At 37.2% G+C, this 23,356-nt stretch overlaps 1 long non-coding RNA gene across 2 annotated transcripts; it reads right to left on the reverse strand.

Moving 5' to 3' along the window:
• Positions 1-11,653: 11,653 nt before the first annotated feature.
• On the reverse strand, positions 11,654-16,482 carry LOC105354114. 2 transcript variants are annotated; one of them, XR_908818.3, is made up of 5 exons: positions 15,992-16,482; positions 14,554-14,588; positions 13,903-14,060; positions 13,476-13,571; positions 11,654-12,125 (listed from the first exon to the last, which is right to left on the reverse strand). It is a non-coding gene; the product is annotated as an uncharacterized LOC105354114 (long non-coding RNA). The 2 variants fall into 2 exon arrangements; XR_002873299.1 differs by lacking the exon at positions 15,992-16,482 and having other exon boundaries at positions 14,554-14,749.
• Between the last annotated feature and the right edge of the window lie 6,874 nt (positions 16,483-23,356).

Consider the following 23,356-nt stretch of genomic DNA (forward strand, 5'->3'; position numbering starts at 1 on the left):
TGGGCTCTTTACATGCAGCATAGACTGTTTTAAATGACACAATCATAGAGATGGGTCCTTCCTTACGTAGCTAGTTGTCTGCGGTCAGGAAAGTCGCCAGTTCGCGGACGTTACTAACGAATGTGGCGTAGTAATGAGTTTTCATGTCGTGTGCTGTTTTGGCAAAAGGGATTCACCTGCTTTGATTAACTGATGTGAAAGTTTCGAGTACACACGAGAAACCAGTTCTATTTTCTTTTCTTTCACTTTGTTGTCCCTTTAGGGAGCTCCGTAAAAGTTTAATCTTTAAACCACTCCTACTATGCTTTTTGTAATTTTTCTTCCACCCTTAAACTTTAAGAGTTGTACACTTGCTGTGTAAGCATAAAAATAATGCATTTGTAATTTCATATTTATGGAGACAACAGTTCCTCACTATATTTTGAGTCTGTCTTTTAAATGATGGACGTCTACAGGACTTCACACAGTTTCCTTTTCATCTTTCACCTCATACACACCTAGCACATAAAAAGCCAAATCCCATATGTTATGAATGCTGTTTTCTTCACTGCCCCTTTTGTGTGAGTTAATTGATGTTTGCAGGATGAAACGATCATCTTAAACAAACACTCATTTATTTGATCAAAAGAATGAAAGACTGAGGATAAAACATGTGTTTCACAGGTGAGCAGATTCTGTCAGAAGAATGATTTCATTTTAAATTTTTGACAATATGTTGCCAAGAAATCCAAATGAGGACTATCAACCAACTAACTTGTCTGTCTGACAAAAACTTTTGAAAGATGTTCACTTAAGAAATAGTTCTGGAAAAAAGGTGACTAGTACTGTAATTAACTTTTTTGTGTGAATAAATAATTATGACCTATAATTAATCTAACCTAATAATTGCTGTGAAAAACCTGATTTTGGGGTATTTTTTTAATTAGATCTGTGACTTTGTGGCACAGTAAAAGATCGAAACACAACAAAAAAAGTGGCTTTAAGAACCCGGGTTCCTTGACTCTTGCTACCCGAGCGCATCTAATCACAGTTAGTTAGAAGAGGTTAGTTGCAAAATGTCAAAGCATTACAAATCTCGTGGATCTTGGCACTTCAGTGAAATAAAAGAGAGGCAATCCACACGTTACTACCAACTCCGAGTCCCTGATTGGTCAAAGTTCAACTGGTTTAAGTTTGAACACACGTTCAGCAGTTGTGCGTTTTGTACGTAGATCCCGAAAACTGACTTAAAAACTTGCGTAGCCAAGGTTGAACATGAAAAGGTGCCTACACACTGTTCACACAGCAGAGAAGCAAGTAGCAGCATGGAGGGGCTTCTCCTTCTTTTGTTTTTTTTTTGTTTTTCATTGTTTACTTGCGCACCAAGTAAAAAAAAAAACAGGACTCTTTTTTTTTTTTTTACAGTGGTATACAGTATGTTTCCTTCTGAAGTCTAGCACCTACAGTACATTTGCATGAGGGTTGATGTGAAATTTCAAAGCTGTGCAAATCTCACAAATCTTGTTCCAGTTTTTTTCTTTCACAGATGTCTTCTGATATCTGAAAGTCTTGGTGTCATAGAATTCTGGTTTGGCAGAAAAGATGCAATTATTAATTTCACCTTCGGGATCATGTTTACAACAGTTGACTCCTCAGAGTTTGAGGATGCTACCTATACGGTGGCCCAGAAGGGTCACAACACAACACATTAACTTTACACACAACACACTAACTTTACACGCAACACATTAACTTTACACACAACACATTAACTTTATACACAACACACTAACTTTACACACAACACACTAACTGTACACACAACACATTAACTTAACACACAACACATTAACTCACAACACAACACAATAGCTCACAACACAACACATTAACTCACAACACAACACATTAACTCACAACACAACACATTAACTCACAACACAACACATTAACTCACAACACAACACATTAACTCATGGCCCAGAAGGGTCACAACACAACACATTAACTTACCTCACAACACATTAACTCACAACGGAAGTAAAGCAGCAATTGAAGTGCTTTTATTCTAAAATTTCTACTGGGCTGAGCAGCTAACTACCTAACAGAAAGTAATGTCACAGTGAGCTGTGGAGGGAGCATGTTATTGCTACAAGAGAAGCTAGCAGCAGTGTTGCCAGAAACTTTGTCTTTACTACGGTTCTCCTTCCTCTAAACACACACAATATGAACACACACTCCTCCCTCCGCTCTGACACCCCCCTCTGTCGCTGCACGCGCGCTCCTCTCCTCTCCTCTCCTTTTTTCCGCTCCGTCCTGTGTGTGCGTGAGTGTTGGGGACTGCACGTGCCTGTGTGAGAGGACTGAGCGGAAAAAAGGAGAGGAGAGGAGCGCGCGCGTGCAGCTCCCTCCACTATGAGGGGCCGTATAAGACATTATTTATTCTGAACCATTCACATTCATACATTCTTGCTCTCACATTCATACATTCTTGCTCTCACAGTCATATATACTCTCTTTCGCATACATATATTCTCTTACGCATACATATATTCTCTCTTGCACATACATATATACTCTCTTTCGCATACATATATTCTCTTACGCATGCATATATTCTCACTTGCACATCCATATATTCTCTCTCTCGCATGCATATATATTCTCTTACGCATACATATATTCTCACTTGCACATCCATATATTCTCTCTCTCGCATGCATATATATTCTCTTACGCATACATATATTCTCACTTGCACATCCATATATTCTCTCTCTCGCATGCATATATATTACTTTACACATACATACATTTTCACTCTCATTGTCACTCTTAAAAAAGAATGTATGTATGTGAAAGACAAGTATATATGTACGTGTGAGGAAGAGTTTATATGTGTGTGTGAGAGAGGAGTATGCATGACACGGAAGTGACTTTGAATGAAAAGGAAGGCACTTTGCATGAAACGGAAGGCAGATGATTTCTCGTGCTCTGATTGGACGAGAGGCTGCCACCTCCCATTTTGAACAGACGCTAACATGAACCAATAAGAAGGACCCATGGAGGTCCGGCAGCAGGCCATCGGAACCTTAAGAAATATTTTATCTTCACTTCAAGTGGTCACAAATCTGTCTGCATCTCTAGAGACACAAAGGAATGTCTCAAATACCAATAATGGTAATAGAAGTGCCACCGAAACAGAAAATCCGTATCCACCTTATTCCTAGCCCCCATGAGCCTTTGCGTGAATTATGGGCGACACTTCCTGTAGACGCTGGAACACGCATTTACATTAAAACAAATTCCTCTTGTTTTCGATCCATAACTACATATAAATGTGGGAAAACCAGCTGTCATTTCTTAAAAAAGGCAACGGTGAGGTGGAGATGAAATATTTGTTAAGGTTCCGATGTCCTGCTTCAGGACCCCCGTGGCTCCTTCTTGCCGGTTCGTTTTTAAAAAAAAATAAACTTTATTAACAATATCTTGCACATACAAAATACCAAACACAAAACTCTACTGTGTGCAAAATACAATCTTCACGTTCGCCATGAGAATAAATAAAAAAAACATAATGATAACCATGTAAAACAGGTTATGCAAAAAGAAAACAAAAATAATAAGGCAAAGGAATCTGTTAAAGTTTCAGGAGAGACCATGTTTCAACTGTTCTGACAGCTTTTTTGTTAGTGGAAGATTTAATACTGTTCACATAAAAAAACATTTCTTTCTGAAAAACATAAAACACTGTTTTTTTGTTGGCATATTTACACTTGTGGATAAAGTATTTAGCCATAATTATAAGTAAATTAACTACATATATTTTTCTGCATTAAGTCTTCCTTGTGTAAAATATCCAAAAATAATATGCTCGTAAAATAATCTATAATCTTCACATAGATGAGTTCTTATAAAATCTTATATCATCTTTCCAAAATAGTTGAGTGAAAAAGCAAAACCAAATAAGATGAGGCACAGTTTCTGGTGAGGAATGACAGAATGAACAGTTTATGTCCAGATCTTTTTTAAACTTAGTAAAGAAATGTTTCACTGGATAAAATTTGTGAAGAATTTTGAAAGAAATTTCTCTGATTTTATTGGTGATGAAATACTTTTGTGGCAGGGTCCAAACCTTTTCCCACTGAATTCTACATCCAAAGCTGTTCCAGTATGAGATAACATACGGTTTTGTGGCAATCTCATTTTGAAACAGAGAACGGATACTTTGATTATTACTGTTAGCTGAAAAACATACCTTTCCACACCACAAGTCTGTTAATTTGGGATTTCTTGCTGGTTCATGTTAGCGTCTGCACCGTAATCCCTAGCAAGTTGACTGAATTTAAAAATTATTGTGTAACAGATTACGCAACAGTTAAGTTATAATATTGAAACTTTTAAGTTAACATTTATTAAAATTCATATTGTCAGTTGGCTTAAATTTGTCTTAATTCATATAAAAAATATTAAGATTTCTCAACTTATAAAAGAGAGATTATTTACTTAAAGTTTTTAATATTTTCCAACTAAAAAACGCTTTAACTAACTATATTTTTATATTACTCAACTCATAAAATATGTAAAATTCACTCAAATGCTTTAAAAATTTTCTAACTCATTTAATGTGTAGCATTGGAAATATTTAAAATTCTTCAGCTTAAAATGTATTCTAAACAGAGATATTGATACTGCCCCACTACATTTTAAAAGCTAACATTGATAAAAACCAACAAACGTGAAGGCCACACAATAGTGATTGCTTAATACACTTTTTTTAATTGCTCTTTAAAAAAAAAAGCCCAAATATCAAGAGGATGACGAAAGTATCAGTGCAATAAAACGGCATTATAAGAGTGCCACACAACATATTGACAAAAAGAGTTGGTTTTGTATTGTACGGCAGAAAAAGCAAATGATCACAACAAAACACATTAGTTACATAACACTTAAACCAACAAATAGTCCATTCTGGAAGACTCACTCAACAAAACATTCTTCAGCGTCAATAAATGTCCTTTCAGTGGTTTCTGTCCTCAAGGCTCAAGACAGCATTCTGAATAAATATGAAGGCAAGTTCAAGTTTTTTGGGGTGCTGTAGGTCCAGAGCATAGATGTCCCCGAAGAGTTAGAAGAGATTAGTCAGCCAGATGTGTGGGACCACTGACGGCAGTATCAGGAGCATCACCACGACAACTGAGAAGATACCCACAGCGGTGTCTGTGAGGTCTGATATTCTGGAAAATACAAAACAAAAAACACAGATGAGTTCAGACCCTCAAAGATATTCATCACACTAATGTCCAAAACTGACATTCCTGCCATCTGTCAATGGGAATCTTTTCATGCTAACATTCTATTAGCTTTTAATCAACTGGCTATGATGTTTTAAGGACCAACTCCAATTAAAATTGTGTTTTTAAAAAGTTCTTTAGCATTTTTCTGAAGGAGGACATTTATAAAATAATTTAAGACTAAAGCGTTATTTTTCTTTATTCAAATAATGATGGATCAGGAGCAGAAAAGGTAAATGAAAAGGTTCCCACTCCTTCCAATCAGGAGTCCCTGATGTTCGCCTTTCATCTTCCGTCTCATTTTTAAAACCATTTAGAAATATCACTCAGTTTACAAACTACAAACAATTGCCCTATTTATTATGTCACTCAATAAAATCTCAATCAATATTAAAGGATTAGTGAAAATCATTGACAGGGAGTCGTGTGCACTTACTGTACAGGTCTTGAAGAAGTTGGAGGCATCTTCATGCAGATAAACAGGAAGTGCAAGGAGGACAAGTGCCCGTCTCATGTTCACGTCATGTTGGTCCTAAAAGAATAAAAAGAAATATCCATTACCTTTGAAGCAAATGCAGAGCAACTCTTCCAATATTTATTTAAGGAACTTTAAGAAATAATAAAATGATACCTTTTCTAGATGTCTATTTCTAGTAAGAGGACAATACAGTGTTTATGGCATGATCCACTTCAGGTCAAAGACCCAAAGTCATTTTTAAGGCAAGTTACACCTTGGCTTCTTACAGCTGTTTACAAATGATTTGTTATCCGTTTTTGAATTATGCACATTAGAAATTCACCTGGAGGTCATAAATCCTAACCAAGCTGGCCAGTTCCTGTCTGTTTTGGTGGACTTGGTCTCAGAAAAGGGCAGCTTTAAGTTACACAAACAATTACACAATACACAGTTACACAATTTCCTCTGACTGCATCTACTCTACATAAATCCATTTCAGTTCTTGACAGATGAGTTTTCATGGTTTCAAATGATGGAATGGTGCTAATGCAACATCATTTTATTATTTTAATATACTGTCATAAAGACATGACAATATTCCAAAGTGTCTCCACATACATGGCAGTGGAAACACTTTGGAATATTGGCTATGTAGTACTGCAGTATTATATGTAGTACTGCATAGTGCCAAAGTAACAGAACACAACTTGCACCTCCATTCCATTGTGCCACCTTCAGCCTGCAATCTTAATATGTTTAGTTAAATTGTAAATAATTTCAACTCTATTTAGACCTTTGGCTAGTTAAAATGTGCATAAATGTTTCCATGCTGCCGTATAAATCTAATAATGGTAATAGTTCAGGATGAATGCATTAAATAAGTATAAAACTCACCCACTGACACCTCTTTTCTGGTGAAATGGTGACTTTCTGGTGAACTTTCTAAAGTTCAGTATCTGAAAAAGTCCAAAAGAGATTTTTCAATGTTAAAAAATGTTTCAATTATATTCTGATCAAAAAACATTTATTGCACTACACAACCTATTGCATTTTTTGTTTTTTTAAATACCTCTAGACAAATAACTGAGACAAGTTACCTGGCTGGCCTTGGCGTCTACCTGGAGGTGAAACACTGAACAATCTGTAGTTCGGTACCTGAACACAACACGAGCACGTTGATTAATTTATTTTTACAAAAACCTTTTTTATAATGGAGATCAGTGATTTATAAAAGCTTAAAGCTGCATTCAAAACCCAATGCTTCCATGTAGCAACCAGGCTTAAAACTGTTGGCGGTAGCTCCTCCCACACAACCGTTAGAGGCTTTGAGTGACATTTTTGGACAAATGTCCAGCAGCAAACTTTAGCCACAGACAGAGGCCTCCAACGCGAATTTCACACGCGGATCACGTTTAGTGTGATTGCAGCATAACAGATCATTTCTACCTCTGAAAAAAAACAAAAAACTCATCACTGTCGTAACTTACGGGCAGAAATGCATTTTGGGTTTGGCTCGCCATACGTCTGCTATGACAAACTAATCATGTATACATTGCCACATTAAGCTCTAAAACAATCGTAACAAACATATGTTTAAACAACAGTAAACCACATTTACGGTAGTATAAGAGCATTTTGAAAGCATTCATTCAAAATAAATCATGAACGATACTTAACTTACCCAATTAAATCAGGGCTGAAGACAAGACGGCACCATCAGCGATGAGGCGGATGGAAAAAAAAAAACGAGGTTGGGGCGTCTTGAAGCGGGACGAAATCGCAACGCTTTGCAGAAAAATAAAATGCTCGACTTTCAATTTCAAACGTCGCATACTCGCATTAGGCAAATCCAACATGGCCACCTGAGCTAACGTTGAGAAAACGAAAGACCCTCCCACCAGTACGTGATGACGTCATGACGCTACTTCAGGGATCTTAAAATTTTTGAGTGCTAGATACAAATAAGCTTTAAAATATTTAGCACTGTTAAGTTAAATTTGAAAAAAATCTTGATAGAGCTTAATACTTTATAGTTGAATCAACTACAAAATGACATTTAAGTTGTGTAACCTTAATAGTTATGACTCAGTACAAGTGTTAGGGTTTACAGTGTGTTCAAAATGGGAGGTGGCGGCCTCTCGTCCAATCAGAGCACGAGAAATCATCTGCCTTCCGTTTCATGCAAAGTGCCTTCCTTTTCATTCAAAGTGCCTTCCTTTTCATGCAAAGTCACTTCCGTTTCATGCATACTCCTCTCTCACACACACATATAAACTCTTCCTCACACGTACATATATACTTGTCTTTCACATACATACATTCTTTTTTAAGAGTGACAATGAGAGTGAGAATGTATGTATGTGTAAAGTAATACATATGCATGCGAGAGAGAGAATATATGGATGTGCAAGTGAGAATGTATGTATGCGTAAGAGAATATATATGCATGCGAGAGAGAGAATATATGGATGTGCAAGTGAGAATATATGTATGCGAAAGAGAGTATATATGAATGTGAAAGCAAGAATGTATGAATGTGAATGGTTCAGAATAAATAATGTCTTATACGGCCCCTCATACTCCACAGCTCACTGTGACATTACTTTCTGTTAGGTAGTTAGCTGCTCAGCCCAGTAGAAATTTCAGAATAAAAGCACTTCAATTGCTGCTTTACTTCCGTTGTGAGTTAATGTGTTGTGAGGTAAGTTAATGTGTTGTGTTGTGACCCTTCTGGGCCATGAGTTAAGCTGTTGTGTTGCGAGTTAATGTGTTGTGTTGTGAGTTATTGTGTTGTGTTGTGAGTTAATGTGTTGTGTTGTGAGTTATTGTGTTGTGTTGTGAGTTAATGTGTTGTGTGTAAAGTTAATCTGTTGTGTGTAAAGTTAGTGTGTTGTGTGTAAAGTAAGTGTGTTGTGTGTAAAGTTAATGTGTTGTGTGTAAAGTTAGTGTGTTGTGTATAAAGTTAATGTGTTGTGTTGTGACCCTTCTGGGCCACCGTATACCTACATGTCATGATCAAATCTGAAACCATCATACATCAAAGTTCAGCGTTGTCATGTTTTAGCAGCCAAGACATTCAACTGGTTGAACTTCCACCATGTGATAAATGAACCCCCATTGTGTACGTAGAGTCTGCTACTGGACTTAAAAACCTAAGTACAGACCTGTGAATGCAAGCGTTCTGAACGTTTGGGTTGACATATGGTTACATTGACCTTTCGTTGGAAGTGGTCACTTGAATGTGTGTTTCTGAGGCTGGTGTGAACCTATGGACAGGAAGGATATGAACACAATAACAATTGGCTTTATTTGAAACAATTAAAAAAATATATTTCTGTCAACCAGAGCAGTGAATCGATTTTAACTCATGTTTGAGCAAAATAGAATATTTTCTTTGATAAAACTGAGTTGCTGCTTTTGCTCTTAGGGTAAATTCTATCCTTCAACGCAAGGTTTTCTTAAATGTTTATCATTATGTCAGTCAAGGGAAAATGAAAGGGGGGCAAATCCCAGAGTAATTTAAGGTGAGATTTACTGTCTGATGGCCAACACATCACTAAGACTAGACCATGGAACGAGAAGAGAAATCCATGTAAAGCAGCAGTTTCCTCAGAGGATGACTGAATATGGGAAATGGGAAATACAGCGTAGAGTCTGCAGAGCTGATCCAGAGAGCTCGGGCCCCTCACCTCTCCTCACCTCAGCGAGCTCTGCAGCTCACCTCACCCCTCACCTCACATCACCTTTCCCCTTGTCCTCCCGTCCCCAAACTCGTTGTTTCACTGCTCCATGTGTCTATCCATCTAAGCGTCTCGGCTTCACTTCGGTTATCCTTCCCACCACGCAGAATGAAGAATGGTAGCATTTCACACCTCCTTCCCCAGCTCCCCAACCCTCACTCCCACACGTCTTTGTCGTTCACTTTGGTGCTTTTTTTTATCTCTCCGTGTCCCTGATGGGCTTAACTAATCTAAACAATAATCAGACATGAAACTGGATTTGTCTCGCCATATGAAATATGATATCCGAGGAAATCTTGTACAATTTAAATGTCTTTGAATGTTACTTTTAATCAGACTTATTTTTGTGGGAAAAACATTGTTTTCTCCTTACTTCCAGATAGTTCTCCCGTTTGTCAGGTTCATTTATGAAACCCATTGAAAACACAAAGTTGAGTGAAGTCAATTGTCACAAGGTTGAAGGATGAGACTAAACCTCAGATGTTTTAGCCATCAAAGCTTTTTTATGCAGAACAGAAAAAAATCAAAAAATAAACAAAGTGAATTTTTTTCATGTGTACTTTTCTGCTGCTCACAACGAATGTTTGAAAGCCAAATTAAGAAATGCTTCATGAGGACATCCATGCGTTTGTGTGTTTTTCACACTTAAAGCCCAGAAAACTCTCTCACACTGACTGAAACCCACTTCCACAGAAGAAAATGAAAACTGGTGTGATTCAAAGAGGCATTAATTACTACTAATCTTTGATGTGCGCTCCAGGGTACGTCCCATCTGGGGTCATTTTCAGCAAGCTTTGATGTTAAATGAGTTATATGGATCTGCAGAGAAAAATGCAGAGCAACCAAAACAATGTTTAACTTTGCAGAATGAGAAATATTAGACTATTGGAACTTTGAACAGAGCGCATTTAAGCAGCAAACTTTTGAGACTTGGGAAGTACCTGATTCAGCACATAAAAAAGCCTCAGATTTTTCTCTGACTGCTTTAATGGAGATGAAATTTCTAAGTTCAAGTGAGCCGTTACTGTCTGTGTGTGCAATAAAAATTTGAAATAGTCTGGGCTTTAAACAAAAACAATTAAAAAATATTCTAAAAGTTAAAAATAATTTAGAACTATGTGAATAGGAGAGTGTGTGTTTGTGTGGACCTGCAACAGACTCCCCATATTGTCTCCTGAGTTTACCCAACTGTAGCAGGAATGGGCTCCAGCAACCCTGTGACCCTGAAGCCTCGTTTCCACTAAGCTGTACAGTCCGGTCCAGGCCAGTCCGGTATTTTAAGTGTTTCCATTATAAAAAGGACCCATTAAGCCGGACTGACCGGACCCTTTTTGGGCCGCTATTGGTTGTAGGCTCATAGAAAGAGGAATGGAACAGTTGGGGCGGAGCTTCTGTTCAAACCTGTTGATTAGTTGGAGGTCATTATGGCAAAAGAAATAACCACACTCTAAAAAGAGTATTTGGGCGGTAGTTGGAAAGATAACCTTTTTACATTGATCTAACTTAATTATTTAGTTTGGTGAAAATAAATCAAATTTTTTAATTCATTCAACTTAAGAATAACACGTAGTTGTCTAACATAGTTATTTTACTTTCAATCAACTTAATTAAATTAAGTTGGTGTAACTTTGATGTGAAGCTGTCAATGCGTCATGATGTCATAACGTAAGGCAGCGCAAGGAATTATGGGATACCATTTTCTTTGCCTATCTACGCTGATTGGGGTTTAAGTGTGAGTTTTTGTCCATGTGTTTTGTTGTCTAGCTGTTTTACCATGTTTTAACTTGTAATTTAAACTGTTATGTTTATTCCTTTCTGCACCATACACTGTAAACCCGAATAAGTTCAGTGAACTCAAAATTTTTGAGGAAACAGATTACATAATAATTTTTAAGTTGACTTACTTAAAAAGTACAAGTGACTAGACCTTAAAATCTTTGAGTTGAATAAAATAAAACAATTTAACTAAAAGTAAACAATAACTTTTTATTTAACTAACTTAAACATTCTTACTTTACTGAACTAGAATATTTTGTTTTTATTGAACCTTAATACATTAGTTAATTAACAAAAAAACTTTAATATATCTCAACTCAAAATTAATCATTTAAAGTCTAAACTAGTCTTATTTGTCCTTCTTAGTCAGGACCATTTTTACAAAAGAAAAACTGAGGCAGAATTGCAATTGCAAGTTTATTTTTAAACCACCTTACACAAGTACATTTGAACAACTTGTGGTACTAGAAAATGTAAAACATTGCACAATTTGTGTTAAGAAAAAGTGCACAAGCCATAAAAAAAAAAATCAGTCTTCAAGAAAAGCAGAAAATAAGCTCTAATCTTTCTTACACCATTTCCTTATACAACTTGATAAAAAAGAACATTCTTACATTTCAAGAAAAGCAAAAATTGTTTATCAGCCTTTTTTTTTTACACTTTTCCCACATAAAACTGCATTTTCTTAGGCTGCCCTTTCCCTACAAACATTAGCGCTCAAAAAAATACCCATTTGGGAATGTCGCCTACCACAAGCTCATCTTCCACCACAACTGCTGTACTGAGCGGACAGAAATGAACTGAACTTGTGTTGTTGTTGTTGACGGTCAGAATGCCAACAGAGGTGCTGCTGATGTCTGCCTCTGGTGACTCTTTAATCTGCAAATGAAAAAAAAAAAGTGTAGTATTAAAGAAAGAGAATTGATCGTTTGAGGGAAGAAAACTTTATGCAAAAACTACAACCTGAAATTTACATTTTAGGAGAAGGTCAGAAATGACACATCAGGAAAATTATTAAAGTTGATTTAAATTAATGATTTCAAGCATTGTAGTCAAAGCAATAAATAATTTACACATATTTATCAAACTCATTACAGAAATGATAAAATGCATTGATTAAAAAGACAGAAAATAAAACAAAAACGTCACTTAAATCACATTTGCTTAATTCAATACAGTGATCTTTAACTAAAGTCATGTAGAGATTGATTTATTGCTTGAAAAGGATCTGGAAGAACAGAGCTTATATAATACAAAATCAAATGAAATCAAAATAAGACTACTTGTAAGAGTCTTCATGATTCCATAAGCCACTGTACACAAAAAAATAAACAAAAGCTTTTGTCACATGACAATCTGAAAACAGGATCACATTTATTCACCCAAACCCCACCCCTTCCTCCACCTAACCAGTTTCACCAACATAACTCTCAGCTTGTGCTAGATGGTCGGCACCTTTCAGGACACGTCCAGGAATTCCATCCAGCCCAGCTTCTTACCTACTGTTCACCCTCTGGAACTCTTTCCTGATGTCATGCTCTCACAGTTAGCACTCGTTACTCTCCACCAGGTTGTGTCTCTGTTATGGGGCAGTTTTTCAACTACAGCACAGAACATCTCCATAAAAATGACACAACCTGCTGGAAAGAATATCACCTTCTTGCCAATGCAACTTAAGAGCAAATGTTCAGTTCAGTTTTATTTATATAGTCCTATGTCACAACAAAAGTCGTCTCCATGGGCTTCATAACGGCAATTGTACAAGAACATGAAATTATAATACATTAGGTATTGGCTAAACTAAATTAAACAGACTAAACTAAACTGGGCATCCCTGCCATTAGACCCTCTTACACCGTTAGTAAAAACTCCTTTATAAAAAAAACTCCTCCCCAGGACGGACAGGCGATGTACCAGAACTCTTTGAGAAGAATTACATTTTCTGGTTCAACAACTGCATTTTTAAAGTCCAGCAGATTGGCGTCATCCAGATGAAATAGAGGACGGCTGTGGGCCCCAGACGAGTCAGAGGCGAGGTCCACGGTCAGGTACAGGAGCACAGATGAGCTGGAGTGCAATATTTTAGGAGACTATGTGCTTTGTCACATAACATTGCTTTGGCATGACTTTCTGGTTAAGTTGTATTACCCACACAGCTGGAGTATTAACCAGCACACTGTCACTGGTACTATTTAGTGAATAAAACATTATCCATCATAAAGAACTTACATTCCAAAATTTGAAGAATTGTGGGTCCTCCTCACGTTTGTATATGGGAAGCCAGTACAGGACAGGAGTACGTTTGACATCAGCAGTCTGCTCTTGCTGAACAGAGACAAAAACAAATTAATATGGCAAACATATATCAAATGACTGCACCCTTTGGTCTGGCTCAGATCAGTTCATCTAATCTTTTTAATAATCTTAAAATTGTATAGTTATTTTAAAAAATACACCAAACATAAGATGACATTACATTCATATTTACAAATGCATTGGGATCAACATTGATGTTTTTTTCTCCAGTGAAGTAAACATTTACAGTCATTCACTGAATTAGAAACGCTCAGTAATTAATATTAACCGATCCAAGTCAGCCCCTTCTTTTAGCTATACTAATGCATAATGTTGATCATGCCATGCAGTTATACCTCACCTGTTTATCATAGAGGTGCAGAAAGTCGCATAGAGCCTTCCGGTTCGTGCTGCCTTCTGTCTCAAAAAGATCAGCATCCTCTGCGTCTGTCTGTCCAGGTCAAAATAAAACTGTTTTCGCAGGTTGACATTTGTGATGCGATGAAACTCAGCTCACATCTACAAAAAAAAATTTAAAATGTTAAACACATTTTAAAGCTTTTTCAAGCTCCTGGTAGCTTGGAAAAACCGCTGCATTTCACAATAGCCTCAATACTCTGTCCATAATATGTAATCTATGATTTATATTAATATTTTTTTAATATTTGTGCATTAGCTAGAATGACATATTTCAGAGGATGTTTTAGGAAGAGACAAAAAAGTTATTTAAAAATATTTGACATTGTGAAACACAAATCACAACCAAACCAGTGGCCAAAATACAGTTTTTGAGTATTAAGCAATGATACATTTAGTATTTTAACTCGAGCCCAATTCAGGACAAAGTTATAACTGCTACATAACATTAAGGTAGCTTTGACATTTTTACTTATTTATAATTAATTTAATTTGTCAATAAGGTCAAATGTTCTCCATAGCCGGAGGATTCATTGGACGGGGAGCTGCTCGTGTCTTAAATATTGCAGCCATGTTAATTACAATCAAAACTTACCTCCGCTCTTATTTTTCAAACGCACCGCCGGTTCACTAAAAGAAGATACGAGAACACGTTAGCGTAAGGCAGCTAGCTTAGCCCACATTTGCATTTATTAAGTTACTACGTGAAATACAAGTTACACAAAAAATAACGATTACCAAATCACAGAGCCTATAGTAAAAAGTAGTAGAAAAAAAAGGCAATTCCCACTGAGTCGTACACTCAAAAAAAGGAAATTACCAGCCAATTAAGTTAAAGAAAAAGTAACTTGTCATTTCAACCGGAAAAATTTATGTATGTAAATCTTACGTGAATGAATCATGTCGATTGTACATAAAAATAATCCATTTAAAAGTTACTAATTTCAATCATGTTAATCCAACATGATACCATTAAATTGGATGCATTAGTAATCGCAAGGAATTGTGGGATACCATTTTCTTTGTCTATCTGGGCAGATTGGGGTCTAAGTGTGAGTTTTTGTCCATGGGTTTTATTGTCTAGCTGTTTTACTCTGTTTTAACTAGTGATTTAAACCGTTAAGTTTATTTTTTTTTGCACCATGAGTTAAAGTTTGGTAGAGGATGATGACCAACCCCCTTGTGTGGCAAACTGTTAATGTTCCAATACTTAACACAGAGTTCGCAGAATCTGAGCTCCAGTCTTGTGATGTGGGACTTTGCTGGGTAATTCATGTCTTTGATGTGAAAATTAAAAGACCCATTGGTTGTAACTTTGGAACAACATATCAATTACAGATGAATAAATAGAATTAAAGAAATAAATGGAAATTCAAGTTAAATAAACTGAATTTATTTAGGTGTGACCAATTGAAGTGATTCAATTAAATTGGATCAATTTTTTTCTTTTTGGAGTGAGCAACAATATCAATTTAAATTTAAAAACTGCTGTATTTAAATTGAATCAACTTAAATTTATTAGTTTGAACCTAAATACATTAAGTTGACCCAACCTAAATAAATTAAGTAGGACCAACATGATTCATTTTTGTTCAAGTAACGCAATCTAATCATGTGGAAATCCTTTCCATAATTTTTTTATGTTCATTCAAAGTGAACGTTTTTTGAGTGTATATGTGGCTGTGGCAGCCGCTCTGCCAGAGCTAGCTAGCGGTTAGCTAGTAGTAACGGTTAGCTTAGTAACGGTTAGATAATTTAAAATGTGCGCCAACCAACTCGGTAAACGTAAAACTTGAAACTTTGCCCCAACAACTTCTTTTAACCACAAGCAATAATTCTCTGATGACATGATACTGCAAAACATACATAATTGTTTAATTCAGAACAACAAATATTCGAAGATACATACAAACTCATGGAGCACGTCATGAATACAAAGGATATACTAGAAGGAACATCAAAAGAAGTAACAAATATATAATACAGAGGCGAAAGTCATAAAATATACTAAAAAATAAAATAATACGACTTACCTAGACGTATGTGTGTTATCAACTTGGGCCAGCTGCCGCTCGCATCAGACCTCCGCCATCTTGAAGACTTCTGTGGCTGAGTTCACGTTCATGGGCGCACGTTATGACGTCATCACGTCTCATTACTCATAAGTTTTGACTCCAAGGTATCATTTACTCAAAATGTTTTAGTCCAATAAAGATATAACTGTGGCAAAAGTTGAATCGGCTTATAGGTTTTAAGCTGACTCAACTTGTTTGTTACTTTTGAGTTCAGTGATTATAAAACTTTAGAGCTCATTGGACTATTCGGGTTTACAGTGGTTAGAGTTTGGTATTGGAACATACGGTGTTTTACCCCACAAGGAGGTTGGTCATCATCCTCTCCCAAAGACAGAGTGCACGATCCGTGAATTCCTGCCTTGTAATGCAAGACATCATTGGGTCATTCATGTCTTTGATATGGAAATGACACGGTCCATTGGTTGAAACTTTAGATGAAGATTACAATTTAAGTGTTATTCGCAAAATTTAAAAAATAAAAAAAATAAAAAATTTAAGTTAGATCAAAAAATATATTGAGTTGGATAGACATAAAAAATTAAGTTGAATAAACTTAATTCAATTAGGTGTTACCCATTGAAGTGATTCAATTAAGTTGGATCAACTTTTTTCTTTTTAGAGTGCAAGAAAGCGGCTCTATTCCTCTTTGCACCCCGCAATCTTCTCTCAAACAACTTTAAATGACAAGGAACAAAAGTCAAGTGAATAAAAATGAGCTGCTGGATGACCTTTCATTGTTGTTGTTGATGGTTTCACCCCGCATGCACCATGGCGGTCCAACTTTGAGTAGAAACGCTCACCCAGATTGCCTGGACCATTCTAAACCAGACTGAACTGCTCAGTGGAAGCAAAGCTTTTAGCTACATTCACACCGCCCTCTTCAACATTTTCCAAAAAAGTCTAGGTAATTGTGCATATATGCACGTTTCGGGCTTCCCTGTTCAGAACCCTTGGGTTTACACATCGCTACGTACTTTTGTTAGTCAGTTATGGAGGCTCTAGGTAAAAAAAACGTAAGGCCATCAAGGGTTGTCAAAGGTTAAACCAGTTGAATTTTGATCAATCACGGACTTGGATTTGGTAGTCATGTATGGATAGTGTCCCTTAAAATGCCCAGAAGTGCCAACCGTTTGAAAACTGATTATGAAGTAGACATAAAAATTTGTTTTTGCAGGGCCAGAATTACATGACACCAAGTCTTTCATGTGTCAGACTAGAGCTGTGAAAGAAAAAGCCTGGAGCAAGATTGGAAAGATTTGCACTGCTTTAGCATTCCGCACCAAGCCTCTTCCAGCTGTAAGCGGTGGATATGCGGTATTTAACTGTAGAAAACACTACGGACTAAAGATGCGTTTAAGATCCCGCGTATAGCTCATTCTTGAATGTGCGTCACATGTTTGGTGTGACTGTAAGAGGGATCAAGTGGGTTCAGAGGTTATTTTACACAGAATATGTTATGGAAACACACAGAAAGGGAGACATTGTTCATGTTTTCACCCAAACAGAATAAGAAGGATCACCAACACTTTTTAAACTATACATAATGTCCCAAATGCATACAGGTATTTTATTTTCTCCCATTAATCCTAAAATAAACCAACTGATCAACTCCAAAAAGTAAGACTGAGTTTTAGGGCCACTAAAAAAAATTTAAAAAAAGTACTTTCCTCATGTAAATTTACGAGATTAAAGTCGTAGTGAGCCTACAGTGCTGCTATTGAACGCCGCACAGCAGAAGAGCAGACCGACTAAACTGAATGTTAATTGATAACGTTACAAATGAATGAGAGCTCCTTTGTTTGATTTACCATTTATTGTTGTTTTATTTATTGATAAATGGTTTGCAGGATCTCTTAAACCCATTTATAAAACCATCGGTATCCCCGCAGCTGTCCACTTCAATCCTTTCTTCCTCTACCAAAGACAAGATCTCCTCCGTATGTCTGATGCTTCCGTCTGAGGAGGCGCACTTATTGGTATTTTCAATGTTCTTATGCTACTGCAACAGACTATTTTCATACCTCTCTGTTGTTTTGTGTTGAAACGAGACGTTTCATTTGGAGGAGGGGACGTTTGTAAAACTACTTTTATTCTCCTTTGGTGTTCCTTGTGCGCATGACAGTTACATAACGTAATGTGACAAATGGGCTTTTGGGTATGTGAATAAAAAAGGCAGAATTTGATTTTGAGTCTCCAAAAGGTTCAGAATTCCTGTGTTTTTAAAACCTATCCGGAAATATAGAGTCACAAAACGCTCCACAGCATTCATCTTCGAGCGCGGCTCCGATAAACAAAGAATCTACAGTAGCTGTTTTTTCATTTGATGTTTTTCTAGTAAGTTTATGAGAAAAAAATCCTAAATTTGGTCCAAGACTTTTGTGAAGGAATTTGTTTTATTATTATCATTGCTTAAATGTATTTGGTTAAATGTATGTTTAAATGTTAACTCAGATTGACCTTTTTACCTCTTCTGAAAACAGTTGTGTGTTTGTTCGTCTGCTTCTCATCCCCCACCCAGGATGAGGGGTTTACGACACACTGTCCTCAGCTGATAAGGGATACTGTTTGAACTTAGAATCCAACCAAAAGGGTCATTTGACGACACCCCCTAATGAACTTTTTGTCTTTGTCTTGAATTGTTACCTCCCACTTGTGTTCTTAATAAAAGCAGCACAGGGAGAGGCAGACCTTTGAGAAGAGAAGCGTGGTAGACGTTTTCTGTCACTCTTGCTCCTCTCCCTCGTGCATGAGAAACTTGATTCTTGTTGTGGTTTGTTGTTTATAATTGTGTTTTTCTTTAATGTCTAGATGCATTTATCTGACATTCTTTGGTCCATTCGAGCCGGATGACAACATATCTGCGTCCTTGGGGGAGGACCATGCCGATTGAAGTCTGTGCACAGCCCGTGAGACCAGCTCTCCGGAGAAAAGTCTGTCGTAGTGAATTCTACGCCGGCCAATCGACTGGTCTGATCCCTGGGTCCAGATTGACGTTATTCGTTAACCAGTCAGACCACAACGACAAGGCAAGTAAAGCGCTTATTCAGGGATTCGAGTCCCCGAAGTGGCCCAGAATTCTGAGGGACAGGTTCAAGTCCTGTTGCCTAAAACACGTGTGGGTTTGGAGTCCCGGAAAAGTCCAGAATTCTGAATAAAGGTGTAGGTTCGAGTCCTGCAGCCTAAAACGCGTAAGAGGGTTCAAGTCCCTAAAAGGCCTAGAATAACAACAAAAATAAAATAAAAAAGTTTTTTTTTGGTGTGAATGTGAGTGCATGTGTGAATGGAGTGAACTTGTTCGAAACAGTGGGCAGCTGGAAACCTTGCGGTGTTAACACAAGGCTGCTTGCTGAAGTAGAACAAGATTTCATCTCATTAGGCTTTAGGTGAAAAGAACCCAGAGTCTAAAAAGGGTTTTGCTCCTGGGAGGACCCTAAACGTGTGACCGGATCAGACAATAGGTCTGACCTAGAAGCTTGTTGCACGGGGAGTGAAATTCGGTCCTGAGAGAAATTCTCTGTTGGTTCTGATCACACTCTGTGACTAACGTAAATAAAAGAAAATTAAAACATGGGGAATTCAAATAAAAAAGTTGAATTAACATGAGATTATAAATATATGGAAAGAGGTTCATCCAGGTTCAACTACATTCTTGGTAAAATGGGATAAAAACTACAATTTTAAGGGGAATGTTCTGAATTAGTTCAATGGTTACCAATTAAAAACAGAATAAAAACTAAAAAAGAAACAAAAAAATAGTGAAGAATTAATTTGTGCAAAACTGTGCTTAAATGAAGCAACAAAAACTAAAGAATGGCATTCAGAAAATTAAAACTAGAGAAGCATGTCTGATTGCTAAAAAAAAGGAGGATAAATCAGTTGTGAGACTCAGACCCCTGCAACAGCAGGCTGCAGCAGGCTGCAGACCGAGCAGGAGCAGGATGAAAGGGGGGAGAGCAGAAACCAGCTGATTTCTCACCTCCTCCCTACCAGGGGACAAATGCTCCTCTGTTGACGGGTTTTTACCCACCACTGACTGATTTAAATACACCAGAAAAAGAAAAAATAATGTTAGGAGGAAAAGGGAAAAAACTTGAATGGAGTAAAACTATGGGGGTTGGTTTGGAAGAAGCTGGAGAGTCATCTGAACCCAATGATTGAAGTGCCCAATCCCAGAGCTGGAGAAGATGGCCAGAGACCTACACTTATTGTGTTTAGGACCTGGACATTAGAGGATGTTAGGAAGGCAGTGAGGGGAGTTATCTCTCACGGGCAAATGATGAAAGTTCAGAGAGCTTATCATCTGAATGGCATTAAATGTCAGAAAGCATGTATGACTGCTATGAAAGCAGACTGGGCAAAAGTAAAGGAATCCTATGAATGATGACGATCCACCCAGACCTCTTCCGCATAACAGTTAAGAGTTGGTTCAAAGTCTTACACTTTTAGGACAAAGAATTAGAGAAGCCTTTCCAATGAGACCTGATTATGGAAAGATTGGTCAAACTAAGCAAAAAGATGGAGAATTAGTGTCTGATTTTAGAGTCAAATTCGAAGAAGTTTTAAAGCTAATTGTGGACTCAGAGATAATGATAATGATAAAAGTCCCTATAGACAGCAGCTGAAACAAGCTTTACTACAAGCTATGAAACCAGAGATTGCAGACTAGATAAGGACACTTTACATAGATCTGCCTACAGGAGCGCTACAACAGTTTATGAATTTTGCTGTTCATGCAGAAAAAGTGATGGTGAATAGAAAGAAATTTAGGAATCAAAGTGTAGATACATTTTGGCAGGAGGAAAGTAGTGATGTGTTTTTTGGAAGGAATGTGAACAGAGGAAGAAATTGTGGTCGTGGAAAAGGAAATTTTAAAGGAAGTTTTAGAGGAAGGTTTAGAGGAAGTAGCAACAGAGGGTCAGAGCAGGTTGATGATGGATGTTGGATTTGTGGACAGAGAGATCATTGGGAGAGAGATTGTCCTGAAAGGAAGAAATCAGATTGATTAGATGGTAAAAGAAATAACAAGATAAAAGATGAATCTGAACCAGAAATTCAACCAATTAGTGATGAATTTTTAGATCTCACTGAAAGAGAAATAGTTTTTGTTGATGGGTCAGCAAAGAAAGATGAAACAGGCAGAAACAAAGTGGGTTTTGCTGTTGTAACTCAAGATAAGGTTTTGAAGGCAGGACCCCTGCCTGGAAATTACTCAGCACAATCAGCAGAGTTGACAGCTTTAACTGAAGCATGCAAACTGTTTAAAGATAAGCCAGTTACGATCTATACTGATAACCAATATGCGTTTGCTACAGTGCATTTGTTTTGTCAACAGTGGAAGAACTCAGGGTTAAGACATCAACAGGAAAACCAGTAACGCATGTAGACTTACTGAAAGAATTATTGACTGCTGTAATGTTACCATCTAAAGTAGCAATATGTAAATGTGAGACACACACACGAAGAACAGATCATAATTCTAAAGGTAATTCCTTTGCAGATGTAACAGCAAAGCAAGCTGCAACAAAAGATGTAGAAAAATGCACAAATGAGGATGTGACTGCAGATGCAACCGCTGATGTTTTAAAAGAAATGCCACCCAGTGCACCAAAACAAGAAAAAGATTTATGGTTGAAAAAGGAGCAAAGTTAGAACAAGGTCTTTATGTCAGCACATTAGGAAAACCTATTTTACCAAAATCCATGTACAAACAGGCAGCAATTTTGAGTCATGGGCTTTGCCATGATTCAACAGGGGGGATGGTGAACTTATTAGAGAAATATTAAACAACTTATGGATGTATGCTCTATAAACTCTATAAAAAAGTTTTTTGTAAACAATGTGTTACATGTATGCATCATAATCCCCAAGGCGATGTTAGACCTAAGAGAGGAAAATTTCCTGAACGAACTTTTCCTTTCCATACAATCCATATGGATTTTATTGAATTGAATAAAAGTAAAGGATTGAAATATTGTTTAGTGATTATTGATGCATTTTCCAAATGGGTTGAAATTTTTCCATGTGCAACACAAGATGCTATTACAGTAGCTAAAGGTATTTGTAAAAGAATAATCCCAACTTTTGGCATACCACAAGTGATAAGAAGTGATAATTGTACACATTTTGTAAATCAAGTGATAGACAAAATGGCTCAACATCTTTGTTTTGATCTAAAGAGACATTGTAGTTATCACCCACAGAGTGCAGGATTAGTTAAGAGAACTAATAGCACTATCAAATCAAAGTTAAAGAAATGCATGGAAGAGACAAACAGACAGTAGCCTGACTGCATAGACTTAGTTCAGCTAAGCATGCGTATCACACGCACAGCAGGTAAACCTTTAACGCCTTTTGAAATGTTGTATGGACGTTCTTATAGGTTACCAGACATTGATCCTACACAGCAACATTCTCCAGATGATGATGCAAATTTATTGGATTATTTGAGAAAAATGTTCACCACTAAAGATGTGCAAAGGACAAATCAAGTGCCAGATTCCTTCTTATCTCCACAGGACACTTCACCAGTGCAGGTTGGTGACTGGGTGTTTGTGGAGGCCATAAAAAGGAAGTGTTGGTCCAGCCCACGGGGGGAAGGGCCATTCCAAGTCCTGCTGACTACACCAACAGCTGTAAAGATTGCTGAAAGGACGTCTTGGATCCACCTGTCACACTGCAAGAAAAAGCATCTGGGTGAGGCTAATTCCAACTGCTAGGTGGGGAAGTCTGACTACAAAGGGAGGCAGCTGTATAGATGCTGCTTGTCTCAACGTCAGCGAAGCCGAGAGATCCACCTAGTCTTAGGGAAGAAAGCACACCAGATCTCTTTTGCACTACACGGATCCTACACTGTTAGAGGACTTGAGGAGGTGATGTGCTAGTAACCTCTCCCTTCCGAAGATAGGCACATATCCACCATGGCGTGTCAAACTGGGCTAAGAGACAGTTTATTTTGTTTACTGTTCCTGCTATTCCTGACAGGAGCAACCACATGGATTTGATTCTTTTGGAATCGTTATCCACCTACAAGAAGAATCACCAGCGAGGAAAGACTAAACATTTCTCGACGATGGCTGAGTATTGATGAACATGATGTTTTGAATAGTCCAAAAATGAACATAACTCACCTGTATTGACAAATTCTTGGTATAGGTATGTTATGTTACTGGCTAAAGAAAGGAATAGATCTGATTGCTATGTTGTTCTGTAATTCCAACTTCATCCCTACATCCTAATTTACAGGCAAAGCAATTTTCTCTGTGGAAAAGCGACTGTGTTATTGAATATAGTACCAGAGGGTATATTAGTACTGGAGCTGTCACC

Source organism: Oryzias latipes, chromosome 5, assembly GCF_002234675.1.
Source record: "Oryzias latipes chromosome 5, ASM223467v1".
NCBI lineage: Eukaryota > Metazoa > Chordata > Actinopteri > Beloniformes > Adrianichthyidae > Oryzias > Oryzias latipes.